The sequence below is a fragment of the Eschrichtius robustus genome, chromosome X (assembly GCF_028021215.1).
Source record: "Eschrichtius robustus isolate mEscRob2 chromosome X, mEscRob2.pri, whole genome shotgun sequence".
NCBI lineage: Eukaryota > Metazoa > Chordata > Mammalia > Artiodactyla > Eschrichtiidae > Eschrichtius > Eschrichtius robustus.
In genome coordinates this window covers 118,449,112-118,462,101 of record NC_090845.1, presented here as the reverse complement: position 1 = coordinate 118,462,101, position 12,990 = coordinate 118,449,112, and positions in this window count along the sequence as shown.

The window sequence follows — 12,990 nt, the reverse complement described above, 5'->3', positions numbered from 1 at the left end:
AAGCCACATTTCTTCATCTGTAAAGTGAAGGTCATAATTGCTCCTACCCCAGAGTTTGTCAAGGAGACGTCTGTAGTAACGTGTTTTACTTTGGTTTTAATGTTTGCTGAGAGATTTTAAGCCCTACTACTACCCCTTCCCCTTCTCCCCTACGTGTGGGCAAGCTGATAAGAAAGCCTGAGTATTCCCTCCTCTTTTTATATGTCTCTGTTTTTTCTTAGTTTTTATTTAGCATTTTGTGTACATGGATTATGCATTCATTGTGGAATACATTTCCCAATTTCTCCCTCTTATTACAACTTTTTCTTTACATGTATCTATTCTTTTTCAAATTCTTTTCCCACTTAGATTGTTACATAATATTGAGCAGAGTTTCCTGTGCTATACAGCAGGTCCTTGTTGGTTATCTATTTTAAGTATAGCAGTGTGTACATCCCAAACTCCCAGCCTATCCCTCCCCCCACCCTTTCCCCCTGGTAACCATAAGTTCAGTTCTCTAAGTCTATGAGTCTGTTTCTGTTTTGTAAGTAAGTTCATTTGTATCATTTTTTTTAGATTCCACATATAAGTGGTATCATACGATATTTGTCTTTCTCTGTCTGACTTACTTCACTCAGTATGACAATCTCTAGGTCCATCCACGTTGCTGCAAATGGCATTTTTTCATTCTTTTTAATGGCTGAGTAATATTCCATTGTATATACGGACCACATCATTTTAAAGAAGATGTGGTACATATATTCCCTCCTTTGATGCAAGCCAGAAGTTCAAACCATGCCAGCCCCACCCAGTGGAAGCAAAATCCCTCACCCCAGCTCCATCTCCTAAGCACAATAAAGCCCCAAAGTCTATTTCCTTTCCCTGTTCACTCAAGCCATTTTCAGACCTACTTGGGGAGGCTGCCCTGGTCTCCCAAGAAAGCCTCAATATGTGAGTAGTAATCCTGTTACTAGTGCTTTAATGCATGTGAGGCATAACCTGTCTTGATATCTCAACCAAATTTGGGGTTAAGCAGAACAGAGAGGACCCTGGAAGTATCCAGCAACTATTCAAAAAGCAAAACATTGGATGGTGAGGGGGACAAAAAACTAAAATAGAGGTTCATAGTTTTACCCAATTGGAAATCCAAAATTTACTAAAAGAATTTATGCAACAAAAGATTAAGTTATGCTAATTGGCTTTTGTACTTCTACAAGAGAGGTTCTGAATTACTTTAGCATCTGGTGATATGCACCAATTGGCAAAGCTTCATAGCCTTAATCAGCATCAGACTTAGGAAACGAATACAGTTATACCTGGAGATCTTCACTAAATCTTAAAAAGGTACCAATTATACTTTTAGGAGAGAGTTATCAAACACAAAATAAAGGACAAAAATATGCCTCACCCTAACCATCAGAACTGTTGCCTTGCATAAATTCCCCCAAAGTCAAATGCCCATTACCCAAAAATATGCTCTGATTCAATGAAAGATAAAGTCTTTGGCACAATTGGTTTTACAAAATGGAAGCCCTTGGACCTTCAATCCCACATAAAATAGTTAATACAGCCCAATATAAATTAAAACAGGGTGTTATGGGTTGAATTCCCCCCCCCCCAGATATGTGGAAGTACTAACCCACTGTGTCCGTGTTTTTCTGCCAGCTGAGTATAGTCAGGTGCAAATTATAAGTCAACTGTACAAGGACGTAAGTGTACCTTGCCCTGGAATCATCCTCACACACAATTACCAGCCATGAGACATTATGTAGACCCAGAGGTTCTGGAACACCAGGGCAGCCTGAGGAAAGGACCTCCTGTAGCTCTTGTGAGGCCTCCTACTGGTCTTCCCCCAAATTCACCTGAACGCATTGACTCCGGCAACCGTGCAATGAAAAGGAGGACAGAAGCAAAAGTTTCAGAGACTGATTGGATACTAGGTACTAGGTATGAATCAACAGTGATGGCTGGAATTAATCTTTATTTCTTTCTTTTTTTTTTTTTTTTTTTTGCAGCGTGGCATGAGGGATCATAGTTCCCCGACCGCGGATAGAACTCGCACCCCCTGCAGTGGAAGTGCGGAGTCTTAACCACTGGACCTCCAGGGAAGTCCCGGGAGTTAATCATTTTGATCACATTAATTCCTTTTTAGGTAAAAGACTAAATCCATATTTAACACAAAGGGAAAAAATTAACGTTCCTCAAACATATGGACACTGAGAGGGGAAAGCGGCGGGGGGGTGGGGTGGTGGTGGGATGAATTGGGAGATTGGGATTGACATGTATACGCTAATATGTATAAAATGGATGACTAATGAGAACCTGCTGTATAAAAAAATAAAATTCTAAAATTCAAAAAAAAATTATAAAAAAAAATTAATGTTCCTCTGGTAAGTATAATCAAGTATAATATTTAAAAAACATTACTTATACCTTAAAATTTTAGAACAGGCTTATCTTATTTAGTATTGGCGATATGCTCTTGCAAATGAAAGCACTAACCAAATCACTATTATTCAGTCATTACAGAATAAATCGTTTGGAGGTGCTTTCCAGGCATAGTAAATATTACATATGATCAACATGTAATTAATATGCAATTAGAAGTTTATTACCTAATGTCTTTTTCTTCTCTGCCTTTTTTACAATTTGTCTAACAGTGGATTTTGCCAGACTTGGAATATGGCCCACCCAGATCTACCTGATGTTTACCTGCTTAAAAATCTGCATTTTTAAACAGCCTTTAATCATCAAGGTAATTCCTTCTTTGACTATGCAAACTATTTGCTGTGAAGCAGAATATGATAATGAGAAAATAAAATATTAGTGGCCAAAAGACCTTCACAGAGTAAACAAAACAAACTTATTATGGACTGAATGTTTGCATTCCCCCTCTTCCCAATTCAGATGTTGAAATCCTAACCCCCAGTGTGATGGTATTTAGAGGTGAGGCCTTTGGGATGTGATTGGGTCATGAGGACAGAGCCCTCATGAATGGGATTAGTGCCCATATAAGGAGCTGAAGAGACCAGAGTTCTCTTCTGCCATGTGAGGACACTGCAAGAAGACCTCTGTGTAAGAATCAGGAAGTGAGCATTCACCAGACACCTAATCTGTCAGCGTCTTGATCTTGGACTTCCCAACCTCCAGAACTATGAGAAATAAATTTCTGTTGTTTATAAGACACCCAGTTTATGATATTCTGTTAGAGCAGCCTGAACAGACTAAAACAAAACCTATTGGCAAGTGCCTGTCAAACTGGGCAAAGTGACTCCGTTTCTGCTGGTTTGCATTCACAGAGACTTGTTTCTATCTGTGCCTACGTGTTTTTGCACTCCTGCTGTCCATTGTGTTTAAAATATATCTGTAAGAATAATTTGAGACCTAGAATGCTAGCAGCTTACTCCAGAGAGGATTTTCATTTGCTTCTGCCACATGCCTGGGGTCATTCTAGATGGGGTCCAAGAAAACCAAGTGCAAAACTTGAGGCCCCTACACAAACCAGGTTATTTGAAACTAGTCTATAATTCCACCCAATATTAAGTCCACTTCCTGTTCTTACCAGCCGTTAGATCATAGCAACTTGGGGGCCCAGATCATTTCTGGCAGAGTTAGAATTCCCATGTTGTGTGCCTCTGGTTTCTTTCACCTTGTCAGTTAAGGATGTCAAACCCCACCAGGCTGACAATTCCCTTAGGGAAATAGTCACTTCCATGCTCCTCCACATGATTAGATTCCTATTTTCCTTTTGATTTTTAAATTCAAAATTATATGTAAAAGTTTAAATATACAGAGAAATTGAAAGAATAGCACCATGAACACCCAAATGTTCACCATCTAAACTCAACTATCATTAACATTCTTGCCATGAACACTGTGCACATAGGAGAGCAAAATTTGCCCCTCCAAAATGTCTCTTAGGCCCAAAAGACTCAAGAAGAAACTTTGACTTTCCCCCTAACCACCTAAAGAATTTAGATACAGGGCTTGTTCTCAGAATAGAACTATCACCAGAGACATCTGTAAGAATATGGGCTGGGTCTTGGGGGGGGCAACTCTCAGACATCAGACTCCACCCCGTGTCCCATTGTCTCTGCAGGGCCCAGCAAACATCTGTTTACCAAACATTTGCTTTTCCATCTTCATGTGAAATGCCTTCCTCCCCTTTTACGTTCCAAACCCCTACCCCCAACATCCTTTTCTATCTTTAGCTGAAGTTGGTATTTAAGATGAAGGTTTTGTCCATTTGGGGGAGTTACTCCATTCTCCTGGGGTCTCTCCCATGTATACATATTACTAAACTTTTGTGTGATTTTCTCCTGTTAATCAGTCTCATGTCAATTTAAGTCTTATTACTTCTGAAACTAACACAACATTGTAAATCAACTATACTCCAATAAAATTAAAATTTTAAAAAGTTTAATTCTTAGACCAGCCAGAAAAAGCTAGAAGGGTAGAGGAAAATCTCTTCCTCCCCAACATGCTGAACTTTTTCAAAGACATTTTCTAACCTCATGACACCTCATTCCTAAATTTTTTTAGCATGTATCTCCTGAAAACCAGAACATTCTCCGACATAAAAATAAAACCAGGTTTCCTGCCCAGCAAGTAAGGAGCTTGGAAGTCATGACTCTCATCCTCACAACAAGAAAAAACATGAACAAATTGAAAATCAACAACTCTTTTCAGATACATCAGATGTTAAAGGAAAACCACTGCCCCTAAAGTTGGAGCGAGAAGCAAATACACCGACTCACAGCTTACAAGGACCAGAAAGCCAGGGAAAGATGCTAGCACACACCCCCGACCTCCTCCTGATCTGTCAACCAGCCCCTCTCCCCGGGGTCTTTACCACTCTCTTGGGGAGTGTTTCTGGAACGAAGGGGGAAGGAGTAGAAGGATGGGTGTCTCCAGGCTCTGGCCGCTGAGCGTGACCCTGTGCTCATGGGCACCAATGATGGAGCCAGACTGCTCAGGCCCACATCCCATTTCCCCCTGGCTGGCACCCTCAGGCAAGTTGTTCCACTTCCTTTAGCCTCAGGACCCTCATCTGTAAAGTGGAGATAATAATAATAACACCTACCATGAAAAACTTTGCGGATGAAATCAGTTGCTGCACGTCAAGTGCTCAGCACAGTACCAGCACAGAGCACACACTCTAAAGGCTCAACCATGACTAGTACGTTCAGGAAAAACCTTGCCTTCATTCTTCCCCATCTCTCTCATTTTTTTTTCATGCTGACACTTGCTGAAAGGACAGACCACACTCTCTATTCTCCCCTTGTGACTTGTTGCTGCCCAAATCCATCCCACAACCACTGGTGATCACCTAAGCCCAGCAGACATTTTTAGCCCCCTGCACTCAACACCCATGTCCCCCACTCCCTACAGACCTCCCCTTGTTGTCCCAACACTGCTCTCACCTGGTTCTCGGGCCTCTCCCTTTCCTTCTCCTCCATCAGATGATCCTCTTTGCGGCTCTTCTGCCGTTTCCCTCCGCAGGGCATGAAGGGCACACAGTTCCAGCCACAGTGCCCAGGCATGAAGCAGTACCTTTCTAACTGGCCTTCCTGCTTCACTCTTCAGCCCATTATAACCTGTTCACAGTCAAGCAGCCACAGGCATCCTTCCAAAACATAAGACAGAATCCTCTCTAAGGATCCAAACCCTCCAGGGACTTCAGATCTCATGTGCAGTAGAAGCCTGAATCCTTATTCTCTTTCCGATCACATTTCCTACTATTCTATCTCTCACTTACTCTGCTCCAAGCACTTGGCTTTTCCTTGAACACATCAGGCACACTCTGGCCTCAGAAGCTTGGCACAGGCTGCTCCTGCATCTGGATAGCTCCAGAGAGTGGCCACAGGAGCCCGCCAGCTGCACCCTCATTGGCTGGACGGCCACAGGGGTGGGCCTTGCATGTGATGAACCCACAGACTGGAGCATGGGGCCCGTGTCACCTCCTAGGGTGGCAGCAGGGTCCCTTGGGGGCACCGAGGCTGAGGACAGACAGCAGGAGGCTCAGGCCCTGAGAGGTCACTGTGACCAGAGGCCCTGAGAGGTCGCTGTGACCAGAGGGCATCCGCGAGGCAGCGGCGTCAGCCTCGTGCATCATCTCGTGTGGCGCGTGCCCAGGCTGCGGTGACCACGCTCAGGCCTCTGACCAGGGCGGTGCCCGTCTTCCGGAGGAGGGGGACCCCGCGGAGGCGGAGTGCCCCGGGCAGCCAGGGCTCCCACCAGGTACCCTCTCAGTCCCCTTGTCCACCCACAGCACCCTCGCAGAGAAGGCCCACAGGGGCACTTCCCGGCCCTGCATTTCCCCAGCTGCTCCTGCAGCAGATGCCTTTCCAGATTTCCCCTACGGTGCATCGGCCCGATCTGAGGGTGACTCTGATTTTACTTCACAAACGCGCGCGTATTTGAAGCCACGTGGAGGAATCATATATCTGTCCCCGTCGGAGGGCAGGGGCCGTGTTTAACTTGCTCACCTTTGTGCCCTAGAAACCTGCCCCAGAGTCTGGCACCGAGGGGATGACTCGGGAGACACTGAGGAGGCGTCATTTTCTTGGTGGGCATCCGTTAAATTGAGGTTTGCTGGGGAGGGTGGCGTCCGTGCTCTGGTTGCATTGATTCCGTGGGTGCTGAGCGACGTCTGTGCCAACCACTGGGCTCAGGGCCCCAGAGGCGTCCGCGTCCTTTAACCCTCAAGCAACTCCCGGAGACAAGTCGCAGTGTTTCCGAGTCCATCTGACGGCGGGGTCGGGGAGACGCGGGCAGGGGAGGGCAGGCACAGGCCAGTCTCACGCGGCCCCGAAGCCCCGCGGCCACTTCCTGACCTCTGCGCTCCGCCCCGGGCGCCTGCTGCGCGGGAGTCCGTGCGCTGTGCGTTCGCTCGGGATGGCGGTTTGCCAGAGACGGCTTTTGCGCAGCATTATTCCCTCAGCAGCGCCCCGGCTTCCAGGTGCCAGAATCTCCCTGCAGCTTCTCTGCCAGCAGAGCTCGAGGAGTCTGAGCCCCGCAGAGGTGGCTGGGTCTTGGTGAAGTTTGCCACGCGAGGCTGCTGCGGAGCTGTGAGCTGGCATCTCTCACTGCAGCGTCCACGAATTGCCACCCTCCCTGCTACCAACGGAGCGACACAGGAGAGGCTTTGACAATTTGGAGGTAGGTCTGTGCTCTGTTTACTTCCATATAGGCTCAAAGTCACTTATTTGACTTTGAGACGCAGTTGCATCCTAGTTTGAAAACTTCACAAATTTGTTTCTCAGTGGGCACTGTCTGCTTTTCACGATCACTTTCTGAATCCTCTGCATCCCAGTGCAACAAATATCTCAGTTAATGAGATTTTAACAAGTTAAGGCTATATGAGCTACAGAGAAAAACTTCAAAGGTCCCCTCTGACATTTAGCTGGCTATATTTTTTGGTTTACACTGAATATATGTATATTCATGGGCTATGTTTAGCATGACATAAAACTTTCAGTAGCTCTGAAAAATATCAAACGTGTAGCGAACACAGAGTGAAAAGTACAAGCTGAACCCCACCCCCTCCAATTCTACTCTCTAGAGGGGCCCTTTTTATATCTTGGGTATCTATCCAGATATTTCAACATAAAAATATTTTTCCAGTATAACAAAAATGGTATTATTTTATGTACATTGTCTTCCAAACTTGCTTTCTCATTCATTAATATATACGGCCATCTTTGCACATTAGTGCACAGAAATCCATCACATTGTTTTCAGTGTCTTCAGTGTAGTCTGTGGAATGCATTCACTCTAGTTTATTCAGGCAGGCCTTGTCAATATTCATTTAAGTGTTTCCGATTTGTAACACATTGGCCAGTGCGGCGGGCAGCTGCATGCTCTAGCAGGATGAGTGATCTGAGAGAAATAGCGCCAGTGAGACTGCCATTAGGCCATTGAAATAGTGCAGGTGAACACAATCTTTTTTTTTTAACAGAAGAAAGTAAAGAGAGAAAATATCTTGCTGCGTAGGAGTTTCACAAATGGAATGTTGGAACTATAAGTAGAGACGGACCATCTAGGTGGGTATTTCTAAACTACTTTTTGGATGGGTAAAGGCTGCAGTTCACTTGGGTCAAAGAAATCTCTCTTGAAGGTATAGTATATGAAGACAGTTAAAAAGCAGAGGCCCCGGGGCTTCCCTGGTGGCGCAGTGGTTGGGAGTCTGCCTGCCGGTGCAGGGGGACGCGGGTTTGGGCCCTGGTCTGGGAGGATCCCACGTGCCGCGGAGCAGCTGGGCCCGTGAGCCACAATTACTGAGCCTGCGCGTCTGGAGCCTGTGCTCCGCAACAAGAGAGGCCGCAACAGTGAGAGGCCCGCGTGCCGCGATGAGGAGTGGCCCCCGCTTGCCGCAACTGGAGGGGGCCCTCGCACAGAGACGAGGACCCAACACAGCCATAAATAAAAATAAATAAATAAATAAATAAATAAATAAAAAAGTAGAGGCCCCTAACGATTCCCCCACAAAACAGTTATAACAAATAACTGAGTTCACCAAGTTGCAGGATACAAAACCAAAAGTCTATTGTGTTTCTATACACTAACAATGGACAGTCCAGAAAGGAAATCAGGAAAACAGTTCCATTTACAACATCATCAGAAAGAATAAAATACTTAGGAATAAACTGAACCAAGAAGGCAAAAGACTTGTACACAGAAAGCTATAAAACATTGCTGCAATTAAAGAAATAAATGGAAAGACATTCCATGTAAATGGGCTGGATGACTTAATATTGTTCAGATGCCAATACTCCCCAAAGTGATCTATACGTTCAAGGCATTCCCTATCAAAACCCTAAATACATTTTTTTGGGCAGAAATAGAAAAAGTCATCCTAAGATTCCTGTAGAATCTCAAGGGACCCTGAATAGCCAAAACAATCTTGAAAAGAAGAAAAGTTGGAGGGCTCACACTTTCTGATTTCAGAACTTACTATGAAGCTACAGTAATCAAAACAGTGTGGTTCTACCTCCAAGGTAAATATAAACACACAGATTAAGAACAGGCATTAAGTTAATGTAGCCACAGACTCTTTAATTGAGGCACAAAATATCTCCACTGTATACCTAGTGAAAAATAAAATGGACACTCCATGGTCTTACATGACCTCACCTTGGAATTCATAACACATCACTTCTGCTGTGCTCTGAGGGTCTGTTCATTTTTCTTCACCCTTTCTTCTTTCCATTCCTCAAACCGGATAGTCTCCATTAGGCTGTCTTCACACTTGCTGATTCTCTCTTCAGCCTGCAAAAATCTGCTTTTGAGATTCTCTAGGGACTTTTCATTTCCAATATTGTATTGTTCAACTTCAGAATTTTCACTCAGTTCTTTTTCTTTTAATAATTTCCCCGTCTTTATTAATATTCTCTGTTTGGTGAGACATTGTTCTCCTACTTTCCTTTCATCTTTAAGCATGTTTTCCTTTATACCTTTGGACATGTTCAGTACAGCTCTTGAAAGGCTTTATCTAGTAAGGCAACATCTGGGCCTTGTCAGGGACAGTTCCCACGAACTGCTTTGTTCCCCTCTGTATTGGTTATACATTTCTGCTTCTTTGCACGCCTCGATCATTTTGTTTAAATTATACATTTCAAATACTATAATGTGCCAACTCTGGAAGTCACATTTTCCCCTTCTTCCAGGTTTGTTGTTGTTGGGAGTTTGTTTGTTTGTTTTTTAGTTTTTGTTGTTGCTGTTTGTTTAGTGACTTTCCTGAATGAATTTTTACTGTTTGTATTCTTTGTCACTTGCGGTCACTGAAGTTTCTGCTCAGTTACCTTTGTGGTGAACCAACGACTGGAAATAGGTTTTATTAAACATCTTGAATCAATAAGTCTCCCAACTTTTGTTAAGGGGTTTTGTGTTCATGTTAGGTCATACCTTCAATGCACATGTAGACAGTTTACAAGTCTACTTTAGTCTCAATTCTTGCTTACACAGAAACTCAAGATCAGCCAGAGCAAAAGCATCAGCCTTCTCAAGTGTACCATAGCCTCAGGCAGCCATAAAATTAGCCAATTGCCAGTAACTTTCTTTTCGACAAATGGCCTCAGGAAAGGCTTTTCACCCTGGGTTAACTCCAAGTCAGGACAAATAAAATCAGGTTTGCAAATGGAACCTTCCAGGGAACATCCCAGTCTCGTCAAATAATAATGCTATGAATACTAGACCCTTGCCTCTATTAATAGATATATGATTTGCAAATATATTCTCTCATTCTGTGGGTTGCTCTTTCACTTTCTTGATAATGCCCTTTATTCATTCACGTTTACCTCAAATATTTATTGAAAGTCTCCTATGTACCCCTCACACTGCCAGTTGTACGTTCCATGAGTTTAACAGTGAACATGATAGGCAAGATCCCTGCTCCAGTGAGCTTAACACACAGGCTAGGGGGAGGGGGGCCACACACCATACATAAAGAAACAGTAATTTCCAATTACAGCAAGAGCTATGAACGAAATAAGCCATTCAACCCAAATGCAAGCATTATTAGCCTTCTAATTTGTAAATGGGTAGAGATTTGGACTAGAGTATTGGTTTTCAAAATATGCCCCTTGAACCCCTAGAGAACAGATCCTTAAACTTTAGCGTATCAGTGTTCCTTGTTAAAATCAAATGAAAATTATGGGCCATGGGGATTATGGATTTCCTTAGTGAAAAAGCACATGAACCAATAACTTCCTATCTCTCTCTTAGGTTTCATAGATTACCTGAAGTCTATCTGCAGGAAGCTGGTAGGGGTGGCTCTAAGCTTAGTCCATCCTTCTGCCAGAGCAGCTCCTATTGTCAACTATTTTTGCATATTGGACCTTCAAGAAAGATTTTATTTGATCCAAGTGTGTTGTGGGCCCCACTCTCCCAGAAAATAGTTTAGAAACACCAAGTTAGAGGATCTCTCTGTGTTATCTCTTTCAACAAAACATTAGTAAGAATTCTACCCTTCGAGACGCTTTTTCCTTGTTTACTTTCTTCAATGAAAAAACTAGACTGTGTTCACTTTCTCTTTTTTCATTCCTGCCATCCTCCTGGAACCTGCCTGTCCCTCTTGCCAGCGAGTTATAAATTGCGATTAATACAATGTCTCTCGATAGGGGCCTGTCTGAATGAGTCACGGTGAGTTCATTCCATGGACTACACTGCAGCCATTGAAAACAAGGTGGTTGATTTCTGTGCACTAATATGCACAGTCTGATTTCTTAGACTGAAAGCATGGAGTTCTGATTAAGATAAGGTCCACTACATTAATCTCGACAGAAAATAGAGTGAAAGCCTGAATTAAAATAGTGCTACAGCAGATGAAGAGGGAAAAGAGATAAGGAAAAAATAAGGAAGCAGAATCCATAGGATCTGGTGATTGATAACATAATACTTCGCTTCTCCCCACATAATGACACCACAGTAACAGGCTCTAGAATAATAACAGGGGATTATTATACTGTTACACTGCAGTGGAAAAGGCTGCAAGGTCCAGACTCTAAGAAGGAGTTTTTAGGGACAACCAAACCAACAAGGGAGATAAAAATAAGAATGCTAGAGGAAATTGATGCGTCTGACACTTACAGCTAGAGCAAGCACTAAACAAAGCCCAACTCCTAGGCAGATTAACATAAAACCTCACTCTAAAGGCCTATTTACCTTAGTTCCTGTTATCTAATATATCATTACAGCTTTCAACAAAGAATTACAATCCATGTTAGAAGGAAATAATATTCAGAGTCTGAAGAGACAAAGCAAACATCAGAACAACATTCAGATATGGCACAGAGTTTAGGATGGTCAAACAGGGAATTAAAAATGGCTATGATTAATACGTTAAGGGCTATAATGGGAAAAAAAAATAGATAACAGGCAAGAATAGATAGGTAGAATACAGAGGAGTGACATCAACAAAAGTAGTAGAGTAGGGAATTTGGAGGGCCTGTCCTTCCACAGAAACACCAAAATGAGCAAAAACTGTCAGAACTAACTTGGTCAGACTCTAGGAAATAAAGGTTTGAAGCAACCAAATGAATGCTGAATCAACAAAAAGAAGCCTTCGACAGGAGGGCTTTGTGGTGTTTTAACTGAGCCTTGCCCCCTTCCCCTCCCCTCCACGGTGATAGTCTTGAAGACAGTAGCCCTCATTCCTGATGTAGGTATCTTGTTCTGGAGGAACAGAGTAGACCTTGTTCCCAAGGAATTGTATTTGTCTATTTTGACCTGTCTAGGGTTTCCCTGAGGACAGATACAAGGTGCAAGCTTTTTTTCACCCAACTCAGAACTCTCTCATGGTGACACAGTGGCTGTAAAAAGACAAAGATAAAGAGAGAATCTTGAAAGCAGCAAGAAAGAAGTGACTCAAGTAAAAGGAATCTTCAATAAGATTAGCAGTCAATTTCTCAGAAGAAACCATGGAGACCAGAAGGTAATGGGATAACGTATTTAAAGTGCTGACAGAAAAAAAAAAAAAATCTGTCAATCTCTCAACCAAGAATTCTATATCTGGCAAAACTATGCTTCAAAATGGAAAGAGAAATTAAGACATCCCCATATTTTAAAAAAGCTGAGAAAAGTCATCGCTAGTAGACCTGCCCTAGAAGAAATGCTAAAGTTAATTCTTCCAGCTGAAATGAAAGGATACTAGGCAGTAAATGTAAGTCATATGAAGAAATAAAGAACAGTGGTAAAGATAACAATACAGGTAAATATAAAAGCCACTTTTATCATATTTACAGTTTGTAATACCTCTGTTTCTTCTACATTATTTAAGATGCAAACACGTAAAACAATACTTACAAATCTATGTTAATGGAAACAATAAATAGAAACTTAACTTGTAATAATAACTACAAGAGTGGGGACTGAGCTGTATAGGAGCAAAGCTTTTGTATACTGTTGAGACTAGGTTGTTATTAATTCAAACTAGATTGTTAAAAGTTTAATATGTCAAGTGTAGTCCCCAGGGTAAACACTTAGAAAATAACTTTAAAAAATACAGGGCTT